Genomic DNA, 13862 nt, shown 5'->3' with positions numbered 1-13862 from the left:
TGACTGAAGATGGTGTGGGTGCTTAACCTTTTGGCCTGGCAATGTGTACATCTCATACTTACCTGGCAGGGGAGATACCATGATCACGAAGGTGGTTCACCCAGGGTGAGGCTCAGCCATTGCACTCCGGCTGTACTGACCCCTGCGAATTCCCCAAATGTGGGAATCTCGACTGCACAATTTCTGACAGTGGGGGACTGCGTTCGCGCTCTCCCCTGATTTCTGATGGTAATGACAATGACATAAAATCATTCATGTCACTTAGTGAGCACGGTATCATGCTTATTTGTCAACATGCGATAAATAGTTAGCTTCTTTCGCAGTTGACAAATTACTGTCATTCACCTCCACACAAGTGGTGGCGCTAGCAAGTGACAATGTCAATTGGGAAGCAGGAAGTGCGTGTAAACGAAAAGATCTCGGTTTTTTAGTCTGTTTAGGACTGTTTTACATGGTTACACGGCATGAAGTTAGCGCAGAATTCATATTGGTCCGATATGGATCACGTGACAGGCGAGCGATTTCCTAACTTTCTTTTCACTTAGAGGAGGAAAAGCAACACAATTGTCCTCTTACGATCCGCAATACGTTTTATTAGATTCTTGAAATTCGCACGTCGGACTATTTAACCATTTAAGAGCATTGCGATGCCAGTGAATGGAATACTTCTATTGCTGTTTCCAATTGGTCCACTTTGGGTCACATGGACTACAGTACCCAGCAATTGCTCAGCTTTTGTTTCGTTCGCAGGCTGGCAAGCAACACAGTTGGTCTCGTTTTCAGCTAAAAATGTGTGAGTTTGATGTTTGGCATGTAAATGGTTTGTTGTGATCATTTTACATTGGTCACCGTCACTGTTGCTCGGAATGTCGAGAATCAAGTCGCCCCCTGTGTCAGTTTGCTGATATCGCTTCTCGGCCTTTTGGCTAAGACTGCGATCACCTCCTTTGGGCGTGTTGGTTCTATACCTGCTGTGGTATAGGACTTATTCATTGGGGGATATATCAGCTGTTGCTTATTGTTGATAATAACCTTTGTATTTTCAGTTATCCGACTAAGGTAAGTAAATGTAAACTAGTATTTGTTATTATTTATTATCTACGTCCTGTGGTTCTCCGGCTATGTCGGCCACCCATGCCGGCATGCGGAGGCACCACAGTGTACGTTTTACTTTCAAGGAAGTTAATGGAGAGTTCCTGGTAATGTCCAGACTGGATTTTTCCAGGAAACTTATCCAACAGACCTTGGAATTTAATGCTAATGACCTGAACTGTATCATAACGTTGCCTTTTAGCAAAGGTTTTGATGTTAGTTTCAGCTCTGCTCAAAATCTTCGCGAATTTTGGCTTCGTTATGAAGAGGTAAAAGCCCAGTTTTCTGCGTTCAATGTGGAAAAACTGACTGATAATGCTGCTAAAACAGTTATTGTCAGAATGTTTAATGAGACAGTGAATGCAGATGACATTTGTTTTTGGCTGGGTAGATATTGCGCGGTGAAAGGCCAGGCTATGAAAGTGAGAGATGAGGATGGCATCTGGAACTGTGCCTGGCGGGTACCCATTCAACAATGGCAGGACCCCCAGGGCTTCCAGGGCCTGAAACATCTCCCATCAATGATAGTTTTGGGTGAAAACCGAGGCTACATACACTACCAGGGTCAACCCAAGCTCTGCCGCAAGTGTGGTGAGCATGGACACCTGGCAGAAGCATGTCAGCAGATAATTTGTGGAAAATGCAGAGTAATTGGGCATACTTTTGAAGAATGCACCAATGGCAGAAAGTGCAATCTCTGTGGGGAATCAAACCACCTCTACAGAAATTGTCCAAAATCATTTGCCAACAAATTGAAGGCTGGGAAAGAAATGGTACTGCTAAATGAAATTGAAATGGACAAACAACCAAAAGACACACCGGAAAATTCAAATCTCCCTCCAAAACCTGTCATTGGTGGAGAGGGAACAGGTGAGGAGGTGGAAGGGCAGGGGCATATGTTGACTACACCAATGGGGAGTTCAGAAGAAAGTAGCATGTTGCCACAAATGCCCACAACCGAATCGACCAAAACCAACATGGAAGACCAGACTAGTAGTGAACGCAGCGAAATTCCTTGTACACAAAAAATTAAACGACTAGCATCTGAGCGGTCTTCTGAGTCTCCATTGACCTTAGAGAAGAGGGGAAGGCCCGGGAGCTCAGAGAGCGACGTGGAAGAGCACAGGGTTTTTCCTTGCAACTCACCAAACGAGCTGTCTTTTTTGAACATAGTACTACAATCAACGCCCAAAAACCATAACACAATGAATTTAAGATTGCGAGAAAGACCATCACCAAGACTCCCGAATCCTACACCTATTGCTCAGGTGAAGGAAGAACTCCGGTCTCAAGAAATTACCTAATTGATTAGTTTTAAAGAGCTTCCTCCTTTTGATACCCTGTTTTGTAGGCCTCCATTTTAAATCATATCTTTAACTCTCACCTTCTCGACTATAAACGTTAGAAGTGTGAAATCAAAGACTCGTGCTCAGAGCGTATTGTCCTTTTTAAAAACTCTTAAGTCTGATGTGTTTTTAATGCAAGAATGTGGTATTCCCTTTTTAAAAAATGATAAGCAGTGGGAGGAAATGTGGCCACACCCATCTTTATGGAGTGGGTCGAACGAAAACCGCAACGATGGAGTGGCCATTTTAATAAACAACACTCGAATTGCAATTAAAGGTAGCACGGTTTTAATAGATGGACGAGCACTTTTAGCACACCTAACCTTCATGGGAAAGGGTTTTAACCTTTTAAATATATACGGTCCAAATGAAAAACACGACAGGTATGAACTTTTAGAGAACTTGCAGTGTCACATGCTAGGTCGTGCACCCTTTATTATGGGAGGAGATTTTAACTGTGTTTTAAGCAGAAATGATAAAAAAGGAGCTGGGGAGGATTTTAAAGTTGATAAAACATCTGTTTTACTGAAGGACATGTGCCGGGTTTTTAAATTAGATGATTGTTTTAAAACCATACATCCAAGAGAGGAGGGTTTTACATGGTTTAGCGGAGATAGCAGCAAAGCCTCTCGCATTGACTATTTATTTACACGGGGTTGGACACCAACTGATGCGAGATTAACCCCTGTCTTCTTCTCAGACCACCTCTCACTTTCTTGCAACCTGTCAATCCCATCTGGTTTGACAGTTGGCAGAGGCCTCTGGAGGCTCAACTGTTCCCTTCTTGAAGACGAAGTCCTGGTGAACAAATACAGGGAGCAGTACAAAAATTGGCAAACGCTCCAAGACCTGTTTGAATCACGAGCACAATGGTGGGAAATGATAAAGTTAAGAACCCAGACCTTTTTTAGAGAAGCAGGAAGAGAGAAGAAAAAGAAGGAAATGAAACATATGTTAGGACTACAAAAAAGACTACAAAGGTATTTTAACCTCTCACAAAAGGGTATCAATTTTAATGAGGAAATTAAACAGATTAAAAATAAATTGAGGCTTTTAGCAGACATCAAAAGTAAAGGTGTAATACTAAGGAGTAAAGAAAAGGAGATAGAGGAAGGAGAAAAATGTACAAGGTACTTTTTTAAAAGAATTATGAACAAGAGTGGGGGTATTTTTAAGTTGCGAAAAGTAAATGGTGCTATAACAGAAATAAGCAGTGAAATAAAAGAGACAGTGGAAAGCTACTACCAGAAACTGTATGACAGGAAAGAGATTCAACCTGAGACAACGTCGGAAGTATTGAATTTTATTGAGAAAACAGTGACTGATAAAGTGCTTTTAACGCGAGATTTTACTCAAGAGGAATTAAACAAATGCATAAAACAATTTAAGAAAGCAAAAGCTCCGGGTGAGGACGGACTCTGCCTGGAATTTTATTTGACCTTTTGGGACATTATAGCACCGGATTTAATCACTGTTTTTAATGAATTTGACAAAACAAGCCGACTACCAGACAGTTTTAGAGTAGGGATAGTGACACTACTGCACAAGAAGGGAGACAAGGCGGACCTGGACAACTGGCGACCTATCACGCTTTTAAATGTTGATTGCAAACTTTTTAGTAAACTTTTAGCTACACGCATGTCTGTTTTTATGGGCGAATTGATCAACCCGGATCAAACCTGTGCCATCGTGGGGAGGAAGATCACGGACAGCCTCATGCTGATCCGTGACACCATCTGTTATGCGAGAGACAGAAATATGCGGCTAGTAGTCCTAAATTTAGATTTTGAGAAAGCGTTTGACCGAATCTCGCACCGGTACCTCTTTAGAGTACTGCAAAAATGGGGTTTTCCCGAAAGGTATATAGCGTGGGTGGGATTGCTGTACCGGGATATTAGCAGTAGATTTGTGGTTAATGGGGACCTGACAAAAGCAGTCCAAATTAACTGCGGTGTCCGTCAGGGTTGTCCTTTATCTGCACTCCTCTATGTCCTATGCATAGAACCGCTGGCACAGATGTTGAGAAAGGATAAAATGATCAAGGGGGTTAACATTCCAGGTGGCGGGGGACTCACGACAAAATGTATTTTATATATGGACGATTTTAATATCCTGTGCTCAGACCTTTTATCGGTGACAAGGGCTTTGGACTTGACTGATTGGTATGGGAGGGCCTCTGGGTCAAAACTTAATAGAGCCAAGACACAAGCACAGTTTTATGGACCGTGGACATTGACAGAAAAGACAGGTTTACCCCTGACATTGACAAAAACTGACCAGAAAATACTCGGGATCAGATTTGGCAGGGAAGGGGGAGGAGAAGCAAGTTGGGGCGACGTGGTAGGGAAAGTGAGGAAAAGACTTGTTTTTTGGAGAATGAGGGAACTGACCATAGAGGGAAAAGTTTTAATCATAAAAGCAGTTATTCTACCATTGCTTTTATTAATCAGTTCTGTTTTTATCCCAACAAGAAGTATCCTTTTAGGTTTGGACCGGGCTATCTTTTACTTCATCTGGGGATCCAAGTGGGAGAGACTGAAGAGAGCAACAATGAAGATGAGCAGAGAAAAAGGGGGAAAAGGAGTGCCGGACCTCCAGCTCTTCTTGGGAAGCAGATATGTGGCCCTGCACTTCCAAACTGCACTAGAGCCCTCAAGCGCTCAAAAAGCTCGAGCAATGTTAAGATTCTGGATGGGATCTTACCTCCGGAAATTAAGACTCATCCCTAGCGATCAAAGACTGCCTGTGTCTTTTATCCTGCCGCCTGCCTATTCTTTTATAAAAGTTTTTTTAAGGAATTTTAAACTAGAAAATCAAGAATGCCATGTTTTAAAAAACCACAGATCTCTCATCTCTGTTGTGCAGGAGCGGGAAACGGTATGTCCAGTGCGCGGGCTTGCATTCGGCGAGCCCACAACTGTTTGGCGCAATGTAAACCATCCCGCCCTCCCAAACAAACTTCGGGACCTGTCATGGATGGCGGCGCACGAAATCCTCCCAGTCAGGTACGTTATGCACTCCCGAGGTATGGCAGCGCACTCAAACTGCCCCCGACCTGGTTGTGGCGCCCAAGAGTCGGTGAGGCACCTCCTCTGGGAGTGCAGTGCTGCCACGGACCTGTGGGCGACAGCCGGCCACCTGCAATTCTCGGACTTGCCAGCAAGGGAGGTCCTCAATGCACAATTCGTGCTCTATGGGGTGGGCCCAATGACGAACACAAGAGAACATTTTGCAAAGCAGTGGCTCACCCTTGCCGCCATCAAAGATGCCATTTGGACCTCCAGAAACTTGCTGGTAAGGAGGCACAGACAGACCACCCCCGTGGCTGTGCTCCGAATGGCAGCGGCTACTCTGAGCTGCCTGCGGCAAGCCAAGGACACAGTCACCAAGAAGAGTCGTCTGTGCCCGCCCGGAGGAGGGAACCGGAGCCCACAGGGAAGGTCCTGGCAGCGACGGCCTGGCTCCTCTGGAGAGAGTGGAGAGATGCAACACCTCTGAGGAACTCCTTGAAGCATCCTGGCAGGTCTTATCTGTCTGGATTCTGTTTGAGAGGGTGGGATGAAGTCCCACTTAGTAAGGCGATACTACGCTCCTGCACAACAGAGATTGAAGTGCTTTTTTTAACAATTGCTTTTTAAAAAATATTGTCTAGATGTATTTTAGATACATTTTACCTTACACCTCTATGTCAAACATGCTGCTTTTTTAACACGTTACCACAGAACTAAGATTGTGCTCCATGTTGGAGAGATGTGAACATCAATGTCTACAGTAACAATAAAAATTTTGCAAAAGAAAAAAAATCTGTTCTTATCAGTTTAATATCTGATACGTTCCCTATTTGGGGACCATATATTAAATTGATTTTTGGAACTGGGAGATGGAATAGGGGCTTGCTCCGTCCATTCCACGCATCGACCTGGTATTGCAGTACCGCCAGGAGCGGTGCACCCACCTCTGCTGGTCACAATGAATTTGTTGCTGGATGTTTCCATTCTATGTAGTTCTGTGGGAAAACGAAGAAACCCTTTAAGCAGCTGTCGTGTTTCTCAAAGGCTGTCTCTTGTTTTTGAGACTTTCACCGAATACCATGTCATGCTGCGGCTTAAAGGACATTCTTTCATTGAAGAAAGCGTCGTCTTGCTCCGTTATTGAGGGAACATGCGGTGGGTGGTCATATAAATAATGGTTTCAAATATAGATCATATAAATTTCCTATAAAGTTATAATATTGGCGCTTGGCTAATCAAAAACGTAAATAAGTAAAGTTTTGTAAAGGAGTTTGAATTGTTACACCGCTACATGTTCCTGACCACACAAAGAAACAGGAAATGAGTGCTAGAAAGGCGTGGGGCAGGGTCAATTCAATTCTCGCTTTGAATTCTTGTTAGAATTTAAGCAAGGCGTGATGGGAATGTTTTTGCTGATTCTTTTGACCTCATTCACAAATATTTACTTCATGCAAGTCTAAAAGAGACTACTTAAATTAATGTATGTGTCATGCATCATCCAGCGTGTATGTGTGTGCATGCGATCACACGTGCGTTGCAATCGGGCCCGTGACTGAAGATGGTGTGGGTGCTTAACCTTTTGGCCTGGCAATGTGTACATCTCATACTTACCTGGCAGGGGAGATACCATGATCACGAAGGTGGTTCACCCAGGGTGAGGCTCAGCCATTGCACTCCGGCTGTACTGACCCCTGCGAATTCCCCAAATGTGGGAATCTCGACTGCACAATTTCTGACAGTGGGGGACTGCGTTCGCGCTCTCCCCTGATTTCTGATGGTAATGACAATGAAATAAAATCATTCATGTCACTTAGTGAGCACGGTATCATGCTTATTTGTCAACATGCGATAAATAGTTAGCTTCTTTCGCAGTTGACAAATTACTGTCATTCACCTCCACACAAGTGGTGGCGCTAGCAAGTGACAATGTCAATTGGGAAGCAGGAAGTGCGTGTAAACGAAAAGATCTCGGTTTTTTAGTCTGTTTAGGACTGTTTTACATGGTTACACGGCATGAAGTTAGCGCAGAATTCATATTGGTCCGATATGGATCACGTGACAGGCGAGCGATTTCCTAACTTTCTTTTCACTTAGAGGAGGAAAAGCAACACAATTGTCCTCTTACGATCCGCAATACGTTTTATTAGATTCTTGAAATTCGCACGTCGGACTATTTAACCATTTAAGAGCATTGCGATGCCAGTGAATGGAATACTTCTATTGCTGTTTCCAATTGGTCCACTTTGGGTCACATGGACTACAGTACCCAGCAATTGCTCAGCTTTTGTTTCGTTCGCAGGCTGGCAAGCAACACAGTTGGTCTCGTTTTCAGCTAAAAATGTGTGAGTTTGATGTTTGGCATGTAAATGGTTTGTTGTGATCATTTTACATTGGTCACCGTCACTGTTGCTCGGAATGTCGAGAATCAAGTCGCCCCCTGTGTCAGTTTGCTGATATCGCTTCTCGGCCTTTTGGCTAAGACTGCGATCACCTCCTTTGGGCGTGTTGGTTCTATACCTGCTGTGGTATAGGACTTATTCATTGGGGGATATATCAGCTGTTGCTTATTGTTGATAATAACCTTTGTATTTTCAGTTATCCGACTAAGGTAAGTAAATGTAAACTAGTATTTGTTATTATTTATTATCTACGTCCTGTGGTTCTCCGGCTATGTCGGCCACCCATGCCGGCATGCGGAGGCACCACAGTGTACGTTTTACTTTCAAGGAAGTTAATGGAGAGTTCCTGGTAATGTCCAGACTGGATTTTTCCAGGAAACTTATCCAACAGACCTTGGAATTTAATGCTAATGACCTGAACTGTATCATAACGTTGCCTTTTAGCAAAGGTTTTGATGTTAGTTTCAGCTCTGCTCAAAATCTTCGCGAATTTTGGCTTCGTTATGAAGAGGTAAAAGCCCAGTTTTCTGCGTTCAATGTGGAAAAACTGACTGATAATGCTGCTAAAACAGTTATTGTCAGAATGTTTAATGAGACAGTGAATGCAGATGACATTTGTTTTTGGCTGGGTAGATATTGCACGGTGAAAGGCCAGGCTATGAAAGTGAGAGATGAGGATGGCATCTGGAACTGTGCCTGGCGGGTACCCATTCAACAATGGCAGGACCCCCAGGGCTTCCAGGGCCTGAAACATCTCCCATCAATGATAGTTTTGGGTGAAAACCGAGGCTACATACACTACCAGGGTCAACCCAAGCTCTGCCGCAAGTGTGGTGAGCATGGACACCTGGCAGAAGCATGTCAGCAGATAATTTGTGGAAAATGCAGAGTAATTGGGCATACTTTTGAAGAATGCACCAATGGCAGAAAGTGCAATCTCTGTGGGGAATCAAACCACCTCTACAGAAATTGTCCAAAATCATTTGCCAACAAATTGAAGGCTGGGAAAGAAATGGTACTGCTAAATGAAATTGAAATGGACAAACAACCAAAAGACACACCGGAAAATTCAAATCTCCCTCCAAAACCTGTCATTGGTGGAGAGGGAACAGGTGAGGAGGTGGAAGGGCAGGGGCATATGTTGACTACACCAATGGGGAGTTCAGAAGAAAGTAGCATGTTGCCACAAATGCCCACAACCGAATCGACCAAAACCAACATGGAAGACCAGACTAGTAGTGAACGCAGCGAAATTCCTTGTACACAAAAAATTAAACGACTAGCATCTGAGCGGTCTTCTGAGTCTCCATTGACCTTAGAGAAGAGGGGAAGGCCCGGGAGCTCAGAGAGCGACGTGGAAGAGCACAGGGTTTTTCCTTGCAACTCACCAAACAAGCTGTCTTTTTTGAACATAGTACTACAATCAACGCCCAAAAACCATAACACAATGAATTTAAGATTGCGAGAAAGACCATCACCAAGACTCCCGAATCCTACACCTATTGCTCAGGTGAAGGAAGAACTCCGGTCTCAAGAAATTACCTAATTGATTAGTTTTAAAGAGCTTCCTCCTTTTGATACCCTGTTTTGTAGGCCTCCATTTTAAATCATATCTTTAACTCTCACCTTCTCGACTATAAACGTTAGAAGTGTGAAATCAAAGACTCGTGCTCAGAGCGTATTGTCCTTTTTAAAAACTCTTAAGTCTGATGTGTTTTTAATGCAAGAATGTGGTATTCCCTTTTTAAAAAATGATAAGCAGTGGGAGGAAATGTGGCCACACCCATCTTTATGGAGTGGGTCGAACGAAAACCGCAACGATGGAGTGGCCATTTTAATAAACAACACTCGAATTGCAATTAAAGGTAGCACGGTTTTAATAGATGGACGAGCACTTTTAGCACACCTAACCTTCATGGGAAAGGGTTTTAACCTTTTAAATATATACGGTCCAAATGAAAAACACGACAGGTATGAACTTTTAGAGAACTTGCAGTGTCACATGCTAGGTCGTGCACCCTTTATTATGGGAGGAGATTTTAACTGTGTTTTAAGCAGAAATGATAAAAAAGGAGCTGGGGAGGATTTTAAAGTTGATAAAACATCTGTTTTACTGAAGGACATGTGCCGGGTTTTTAAATTAGATGATTGTTTTAAAACCATACATCCAAGAGAGGAGGGTTTTACATGGTTTAGCGGAGATAGCAGCAAAGCCTCTCGCATTGACTATTTATTTACACGGGGTTGGACACCAACTGATGCGAGATTAACCCCTGTCTTCTTCTCAGACCACCTCTCACTTTCTTGCAACCTGTCAATCCCATCTGGTTTGACAGTTGGCAGAGGCCTCTGGAGGCTCAACTGTTCCCTTCTTGAAGACGAAGTCCTGGTGAACAAATACAGGGAGCAGTACAAAAATTGGCAAACGCTCCAAGACCTGTTTGAATCACGAGCACAATGGTGGGAAATGATAAAGTTAAGAACCCAGACCTTTTTTAGAGAAGCAGGAAGAGAGAAGAAAAAGAAGGAAATGAAACATATGTTAGGACTACAAAAAAGACTACAAAGGTATTTTAACCTCTCACAAAAGGGTATCAATTTTAATGAGGAAATTAAACAGATTAAAAATAAATTGAGGCTTTTAGCAGACATCAAAAGTAAAGGTGTAATACTAAGGAGTAAAGAAAAGGAGATAGAGGAAGGAGAAAAATGTACAAGGTACTTTTTTAAAAGAATTATGAACAAGAGTGGGGGTATTTTTAAGTTGCGAAAAGTAAATGGTGCTATAACAGAAATAAGCAGTGAAATAAAAGAGACAGTGGAAAGCTACTACCAGAAACTGTATGACAGGAAAGAGATTCAACCTGAGACAACGTCGGAAGTATTGAATTTTATTGAGAAAACAGTGACTGATAAAGTGCTTTTAACGCGAGATTTTACTCAAGAGGAATTAAACAAATGCATAAAACAATTTAAGAAAGCAAAAGCTCCGGGTGAGGACGGACTCTGCCTGGAATTTTATTTGACCTTTTGGGACATTATAGCACCGGATTTAATCACTGTTTTTAATGAATTTGACAAAACAAGCCGACTACCAGACAGTTTTAGAGTAGGGATAGTGACACTACTGCACAAGAAGGGAGACAAGGCGGACCTGGACAACTGGCGACCTATCACGCTTTTAAATGTTGATTGCAAACTTTTTAGTAAACTTTTAGCTACACGCATGTCTGTTTTTATGGGCGAATTGATCAACCCGGATCAAACCTGTGCCATCGTGGGGAGGAAGATCACGGACAGGCTCATGCTGATCCGTGACACCATCTGTTATGCGAGAGACAGAAATATGCGGCTAGTAGTCCTAAATTTAGATTTTGAGAAAGCGTTTGACCGAATCTCGCACCGGTACCTCTTTAGAGTACTGCAAAAATGGGGTTTTCCCGAAAGGTATATAGCGTGGGTGGGATTGCTGTACCGGGATATTAGCAGTAGATTTGTGGTTAATGGGGACCTGACAAAAGCAGTCCAAATTAACTGCGGTGTCCGTCAGGGTTGTCCTTTATCTGCACTCCTCTATGTCCTATGCATAGAACCGCTGGCACAGATGTTGAGAAAGGATAAAATGATCAAGGGGGTTAACATTCCAGGTGGCGGGGGACTCACGACAAAATGTATTTTATATATGGACGATTTTAATATCCTGTGCTCAGACCTTTTATCGGTGACAAGGGCTTTGGACTTGACTGATTGGTATGGGAGGGCCTCTGGGTCAAAACTTAATAGAGCCAAGACACAAGCACAGTTTTATGGACCGTGGACATTGACAGAAAAGACAGGTTTACCCCTGACATTGACAAAAACTGACCAGAAAATACTCGGGATCAGATTTGGCAGGGAAGGGGGAGGAGAAGCAAGTTGGGGCGACGTGGTAGGGAAAGTGAGGAAAAGACTTGTTTTTTGGAGAATGAGGGAACTGACCATAGAGGGAAAAGTTTTAATCATAAAAGCAGTTATTCTACCATTGCTTTTATTAATCAGTTCTGTTTTTATCCCAACAAGAAGTATCCTTTTAGGTTTGGACCGGGCTATCTTTTACTTCATCTGGGGATCCAAGTGGGAGAGACTGAAGAGAGCAACAATGAAGATGAGCAGAGAAAAAGGGGGAAAAGGAGTGCCGGACCTCCAGCTCTTCTTGGGAAGCAGATATGTGGCCCTGCACTTCCAAACTGCACTAGAGCCCTCAAGCGCTCAAAAAGCTCGAGCAATGTTAAGATTCTGGATGGGATCTTACCTCCGGAAATTAAGACTCATCCCTAGCGATCAAAGACTGCCTGTGTCTTTTATCCTGCCGCCTGCCTATTCTTTTATAAAAGTTTTTTTAAGGAATTTTAAACTAGAAAATCAAGAATGCCATGTTTTAAAAAACCACAGATCTCTCATCTCTGTTGTGCAGGAGCGGGAAACGGTATGTCCAGTGCGCGGGCTTGCATTCGGCGAGCCCACAACTGTTTGGCGCAATGTAAACCATCCCGCCCTCCCAAACAAACTTCGGGACCTGTCATGGATGGCGGCGCACGAAATCCTCCCAGTCAGGTACGTTATGCACTCCCGAGGTATGGCAGCGCACTCAAACTGCCCCCGACCTGGTTGTGGCGCCCAAGAGTCGGTGAGGCACCTCCTCTGGGAGTGCAGTGCTGCCACGGACCTGTGGGCGACAGCCGGCCACCTGCAATTCTCGGACTTGCCAGCAAGGGAGGTCCTCAATGCACAATTCGTGCTCTATGGGGTGGGCCCAATGACGAACACAAGAGAACATTTTGCAAAGCAGTGGCTCACCCTTGCCGCCATCAAAGATGCCATTTGGACCTCCAGAAACTTGCTGGTAAGGAGGCACAGACAGACCACCCCCGTGGCTGTGCTCCGAATGGCAGCGGCTACTCTGAGCTGCCTGCGGCAAGCCAAGGACACAGTCACCAAGAAGAGTCGTCTGTGCCCGCCCGGAGGAGGGAACCGGAGCCCACAGGGAAGGTCCTGGCAGCGACGGCCTGGCTCCTCGGGAGAGAGTGGAGAGATGCAACACCTCTGAGGAACTCCTTGAAGCATCCTGGCAGGTCTTATCTGTCTGGATTCTGTTTGAGAGGGTGGGATGAAGTCCCACTTAGTAAGGCGATACTACGCTCCTGCACAACAGAGATTGAAGTGCTTTTTTTAACAATTGCTTTTTAAAAAATATTGTCTAGATGTATTTTAGATACATTTTACCTTACACCTCTATGTCAAACATGCTGCTTTTTTAACACGTTACCACAGAACTAAGATTGTGCTCCATGTTGGAGAGATGTGAACATCAATGTCTACAGTAACAATAAAAATTTTGCAAAAGAAAAAAAATCTGTTCTTATCAGTTTAATATCTGATACGTTCCCTATTTGGGGACCATATATTAAATTGATTTTTGGAACTGGGAGATGGAATAGGGGCTTGCTCCGTCCATTCCACGCATCGACCTGGTATTGCAGTACCGCCAGGAGCGGTGCACCCACCTCTGCTGGTCACAATGAATTTGTTGCTGGATGTTTCCATTCTATGTAGTTCTGTGGGAAAACGAAGAAACCCTTTAAGCAGCTGTCGTGTTTCTCAAAGGCTGTCTCTTGTTTTTGAGACTTTCACCGAATACCATGTCATGCTGCGGCTTAAAGGACATTCTTTCATTGAAGAAAGCGTCGTCTTGCTCCGTTATTGAGGGAACATGCGGTGGGTGGTCATATAAATAATGGTTTCAAATATAGATCATATAAATTTCCTATAAAGTTATAATATTGGCGCTTGGCTAATCAAAAACGTAAATAAGTAAAGTTTTGTAAAGGAGTTTGAATTGTTACACCGCTACATGTTCCTGACCACACAAAGAAACAGGAAATGAGTGCTAGAAAGGCGTGGGGCAGGGTCAATTCAATTCTCGCTTTGAATTCTTGTTAGAATTTAAGCAAGGCGTGATGGGAATGTTTTTGCTG

General features: G+C 43.6%; 4 non-coding genes across 4 annotated transcripts; all 4 read left to right on the top strand.

Annotated features, from left to right (window-relative positions):
- The first annotated feature begins 54 nt into the window (after positions 1–54).
- On the top strand, positions 55–218 carry LOC148334034 (U1 spliceosomal RNA). The gene has a single exon (XR_015844450.1). It is a non-coding gene; the product is annotated as a U1 spliceosomal RNA (small nuclear RNA).
- Positions 219–6196: 5978 nt separating this feature from the next.
- LOC148334033 (U2 spliceosomal RNA) lies at positions 6197–6394 on the top strand. The gene has a single exon (XR_015844517.1). It is a non-coding gene; the product is annotated as a U2 spliceosomal RNA (small nuclear RNA).
- A 658-nt stretch (positions 6395–7052) lies between these two features.
- Positions 7053–7216, top strand: LOC148334032 (U1 spliceosomal RNA). Its single transcript, XR_015844439.1, has one exon. It is a non-coding gene; the product is annotated as a U1 spliceosomal RNA (small nuclear RNA).
- Positions 7217–13194: 5978 nt separating this feature from the next.
- LOC148334031 (U2 spliceosomal RNA) lies at positions 13195–13392 on the top strand. Its single transcript, XR_015844516.1, has one exon. It is a non-coding gene; the product is annotated as a U2 spliceosomal RNA (small nuclear RNA).
- Positions 13393–13862: the final 470 nt, after the last annotated feature.

Source organism: Idiotropiscis lumnitzeri, chromosome 7 (assembly GCF_059441095.1).
Source record: "Idiotropiscis lumnitzeri isolate Australia: NSW breed Sydney's pygmy pipehorse chromosome 7, RoL_Ilum_1.0, whole genome shotgun sequence".
NCBI classification, from domain to species: Eukaryota; Metazoa; Chordata; class Actinopteri; order Syngnathiformes; family Syngnathidae; genus Idiotropiscis; species Idiotropiscis lumnitzeri.
The sequence above is the reverse complement of the archived record's forward strand: the minus strand, read 5'-3'. Positions and strand labels throughout refer to the sequence as shown.